This window comes from Poecilia reticulata, linkage group LG12 (assembly GCF_000633615.1).
Source record: "Poecilia reticulata strain Guanapo linkage group LG12, Guppy_female_1.0+MT, whole genome shotgun sequence".
Lineage (NCBI taxonomy): Eukaryota > Metazoa > Chordata > Actinopteri > Cyprinodontiformes > Poeciliidae > Poecilia > Poecilia reticulata.
The window spans coordinates 25,963,798-25,969,276 of NC_024342.1; positions in this window are offsets into that span (position 1 = coordinate 25,963,798).

The following is a 5,479-nucleotide window of genomic DNA, read 5'->3' on the forward strand; positions in this document are numbered from 1 at the left end:
CCGCGCACATTGTGCAAAATTCTGAAACATGAGAAGCGGGCAAAACGGAGCGACGAACTAGATGTGAATTATGGCATAAAAACAGAGAATCTGACGCTGAACAGTGAAAAAAATCAACACATGATGTGAAACACATGACGATTAGGAGGCGCAGCAGGTGATGAGTGAAAATTACTGGTGGTGAATAAACGATCATATAAATCTAGCAACAGGAAAGAAACTAAAGTTGGACATAGCAATAAACCGACAGAGGATAATATTAATCAAATGAAACTAAATGGAAATGAATGAAGAACAAAATGCAAGAATAAACTAAGAAACTAAAGTAAATACGGAGGAATAAACTGGTATCTAAAATAATGATAGTAACACTAATAATAAAATAATTGTCAGTGCAAAGTAGCTTACACATTTTTTGGTGGGGGGCRGTGAGGGACCTGGATAAGGGCTAGGGGGGCGCTGGCCCGAAAAAGGTTGAGAAACACTGTCCTAGATCTACTACAACTTCAAGAAAAAGTCTGAGATTGCGAGTTTTGCTAAGACTTAGAACTGTATGACACCTGGAGAGTCACTAAACCTAGAGAGCGAGATTACACTTTTTTTTCTCAACCCCATCAAACGTTCTCTCGGATTGATTTCCTCTTTCTTCAAGAATGGTATTGGATCGAGTTAGAAACTGTTCAATTAGCACGTGTACAATCTCYGATCACTCTCCTGTTATTTTATGTATTAGCCCCCCTTATGCTGATCCTGCTTCTCGCCACTGGATGATGAATCCCTCTTTACTGAGCTACCCACCTTTTATTGACTACATTACAGATCAGTGGAATTTCTTTATGGATACTAATAAGACCCCAGATGTCAACCCTCCGTTACTCTGGGAGACAGCTAAAGCTTTTATTAGGGGATGTGTCGTTTCATATACCGCAGCTCAGAAAAAAGCCACCATCAAAGAACAATTACACTTAGAAAGAATAGTACAACAAACAGTTGCAATTTAAAAATACACCCTGTAGTGCACTTTCAAAAAAACTAGAAGCAGCTTGCTCAGCTTTAAATCAATTACTAACAAAACAAGCAGAATCAACCATTTTCTTTGCTAAACACAGTTTTTGTATCAGTCAGGGAACAAACGGGGTCGGCTATTGGCAAGGCTAACAAAAGGCAGAATGGAAGCAAACACAATTTCATCACTACAAGACAACAACCAGGACAGACATCATAAAATGACAGACATTAATAGGRTTATGAGGGAATTCTATCAAAAACTGTATTCATCTGAATGCAATTCATCCGATGTTAAAATAACGGAATTCTTAAGTGGCGTGACTCTCCCTCGCCTGACAGAGGAACAACAAGAAGTCTTAGGTGCTCCAATCTCTCAGATAGAAGTCAGAGAAGCCATCGCCTCCCTTAAGGGTGGAAAAGCTCCCGGACCCGACGGTTTCTGTCCAGAATTCTATAAGAAACTAAGCCACCTGGTGGATGAACCACTTACTGACATGTTTATGCACTCATTTGGGCATGGAGGCTTGCTGCCAACTCTTAACCTGGCGAACATCAACCTCATCCTCAAAAAAGATAAACCACCAGACATATGTGGCTAATATAGACCTATTGGTCTTATCGGGGTAGATGGTAAGCTGCTCTCTAAATTACTTGCAACGAGACTGGAGAAGCTGCTGATTTTCTTAATAAACCCAGATCAGACTGGGTTCATAAAAAATCGTTTCTCCTTCACAAATATGAGGAGATTTCTTAATGTCATTCAGTACTCAAGCCAAACGAACTGTAGAGCCTTTGCTGTATCTTTAGATGCTGAAAAGGCATTTGACAGGATTGAATGGAAGTACCTGTTCAATGTTTTGGAGAGATTCGGGATAGGGGGAGACTTTCTGAAATGGATCAAGATACTTTACAGTTCCCCATCAGCCTGTGTCATGACTAATGGTGTTCAATCTCCACCTTTTACAATAGATAGAGGAACTCAACAGGGTTGTCCTCTATCCCCGCTTCTGTTCGCTCTTGCGCTGGAGCCCCTAGCAGTGGTTATTAGATCACACCAAAATGTACATGGTGTGATGATTGGCGGTAAAATCTATAAAATAGCGTTATACGCAGATGATACTCTGTTATTTGTAACAAAACTTGACATTTCAATACCAGCTATCTTATCCACTATTCATGAGTTTCGTTCCTTTTCGGGTTATAAAATCAATTTTGATAAATCAGAAGCAATGCCATTAGGTATTGCTACTGTCCAGGACCTACCCTCTAGCTGTTCCTTGAGATGTTCCCAACACGGTTTCACTTACCTGGGAATTAAGGTGTCTCCTAACCTGACAGATCTATGGAAGCTTAATTTCTCTCCAACAGTTGGTAAAATAAGGAGGGACTTAGAAAGGTGGCATGACCTTCCCTTATCATTTATGGGGCGTATAAGTTTAATTAAAATGAACATTTTCCCACGGCTTTTGTATCCCCTCCAAATGTTACCTCTTTGGCTATCCAAAAAAGTCACTACGGATATAGAGAGAGCATTCTCCAGATTCATTTGGCATGGCAAGAGACCACGACAGAAAATCAAAGCTTTACAGCTTCCTGTTGACAGAGGTGGCTTGGCTTTGCCAAACATCTACTATTACAATTGGGCTTGCCATGCTTGTTATTTGTGGAAGTGGTTACAGTCTCATCTCAACTCAAACTCTTGCTTGGATTCGTGGGCTTCTCAGCCTGCTTCTTTGTGGAGCCTCACCACTGGAGATAGGAAGAAGCTATCGAGATATTAAACATAATCCAATCATTTATAACACAATTAGAGTGTGGCAGAGGATTTGGAACCACGCTGGAAGTGGGCTCTGCTCTTCACTCCTGACACCTCTCATAAGAAACCAGAATTTTGTCCCAGGCCTTGAGCCCAACATGTTTGACTTGTGGCATAGCAGAGGAGTGAGAGTGATCAGAGATCTGTTTACAGAGAATGTACTCATGACATTTCAACAATTGCAGTTAAAATTTGATATTCCTAAAGAACACTTTTTTGGTTTTCTTCAAATTCACCATTTCATTGGTTCTATAAGGCTCTCTCATTCTGGCTTGGTCACACACAACGAGATTGAGAAGTTCCTCGCTGACAGGAAAAAACTCAGGCATTTTATTTCCGCTTTCTATGCAGTACTCTACTCTCTCACCCCAGGTGATGCCGGGGACATTGTGCGGAAATGGGAGGGAGACCTTGACACAGTATACATTGAGGATGACTGGCAAGAAGCCATTAATGTAGTTAATTCAACCTTTATATGTAATACGCTCAGAGAGACACAGTATAAAATATTACATCGTCTACATATAACTCCTTTTATACTGAATAAGATGGATCGCCAGCTTTCTCTCTTATGCAACACATGTGAAAGAGAGGTTGGAACGTATTACCATTATTTCTGGCAATGCAAATTGATTAAAAGATTCTGGGGTGCAATTTCTAAAGAGCTGAGTGATGTGTTTCACGTAAAGATCAGATGTGACCCAGGTCTGTTTCTTCTTGGCCTCCCTTCAAAATCAGTCACTCTGACACAATCACACTTTAAACTTTATGACAAATTATTGCTTCTGGGTAGAAGATGCATTTTAATTAATTGGATAAGCCACCAACTGTCACACAATGGTATAGAGAAATATACTGCTCAAAAAATAAAGGGAACACTTAAACAACACAATATAACTCCAAGTAAATCAAACTTCTGTGAAATCAAAMTGTCCACTTAGGAAGCAACACTGATTGACCCGACGAGGGTCCCCGTTGTCAATCAGTGTTGCTTCCTAAGTGGACAGTTTGATTTCACAGAAGTTTGATTTACTTGGAGTTATATTGTGTTGTTTAAGTGCTCCCTTTATTTTTTGAGCAGTGTATTTAGGGTTCTCCTTCATGAAAGGATTAGTGCAGTTCTTAAGGGTAATAAAAAACATTTCCCTGATATATGGTCTCCTGTGCTTAGCTATCTACCTAAAGAGTTGAGGCAACTTGTGATGAGAGGTCAGAATCCTATAAAGTGGAAGGTCTCACCAGGTCTTACCTAAGGAATACCTTCCTTTTGTATTGCTACGCATCTTCTTTTTCTTTCTTTTATCACCCGGCTAGGTGTATTTGTGTTGTCAGGCTTTAAACAAGTCTATAAATGTCTACTGACCTTTGGATACATGATTTGACATAATGTGACATTGTACTGCGGCTCTTTTTTTCATTTTGTGTGTGTGTGTATGTGTTTTTTTTCTTTTGTTGTTTCTCTTCACATACCCATGTAAGGTTATAGGCAGTAAAGTGTATGTTGTGATGTTCTATTTTCTCTACTTGTGCAAACATAAAACTAATAAAAATGTTTATAAAAAAAAATTATTGTTTGAACAAAACAAAAAAGAATAAGTGATCAATTATTTACTGTTATGATCTGTAAGATATATTTATTCTCAGTACTAGATATGGTCTCAACAAACCCATGGCACTATTAACAATAGTAACAATATTAATAACAATATTATTTTCCCTTTTATCTGGAAATAGTATCTGTTTTTTTCTTGCCATACAGTCCTCCATATTAATTATTGCTCGAAAGGTCTTGCCATACCAGTTTATTCCTCTGTATTTACTTTAGTTTCTTCGTTTATTCTTGCATTTTGTTCTTCATTCATTTCCATTTAGTTTCCTTTGATTAGTATTATCCTCTCTTGGTTTCTTGCTATGTCTACTGTAGTTTCTTTTCAGTTGCTAGATTTATTTGATCGTTTATTGACACTCACCACCTGTAATCTTCACTCATCACCTGCTGTGCCTCCTAATCCTCATGTGTTTCACATCATGTGTTGATTTTTCACTGTTCAGCGTCGGATTCTCTGTTTTTATGCGATAATTCGCATCTAGTTTGTCGCTCCATTTTATGTCCCGCTTCTCCTGTTTCAGAGTTTTGTGCAATGTGCACCTCGTTTTTTTTTTTTTTTTTACTCCCTATGGTGCACAGCGTTCGGGAAGCGTATCGATGGGGAAAAGGCAGACTGACATAAACCATTTAAAACAACGGAAACAATTTCGGTATCCTGATTATTGAAATGTAAAAGTGCTGTGTTGTTCTATCACACCCGTTTCATACCGGACCACTTACAGAACCGGTGTTAACGCTATAAAATGAACGCTCTCCCTATTGTGCTACTATCCATGGAGGGATTTCTTTATTTAAATGAGTTCATTTTTCAGAGGGATACAAAGTCAGGGTATCGTGATTTTAGTAATTACATGTTTATAAGAGCGATTTTCTGTTGTCTTTATATGTAAGCGTGCAGCCTTTGAACGGAAATAAAACACTTTTTAATATAAGTTGCTGCTTTGACATGATCACAGCACTGCCAAAACATGTGCACAAAAATCCTTTATAAAACATAAAATATTTGAAAATCAGACACCAGACAAAGTGAATCACAGCAACATCAT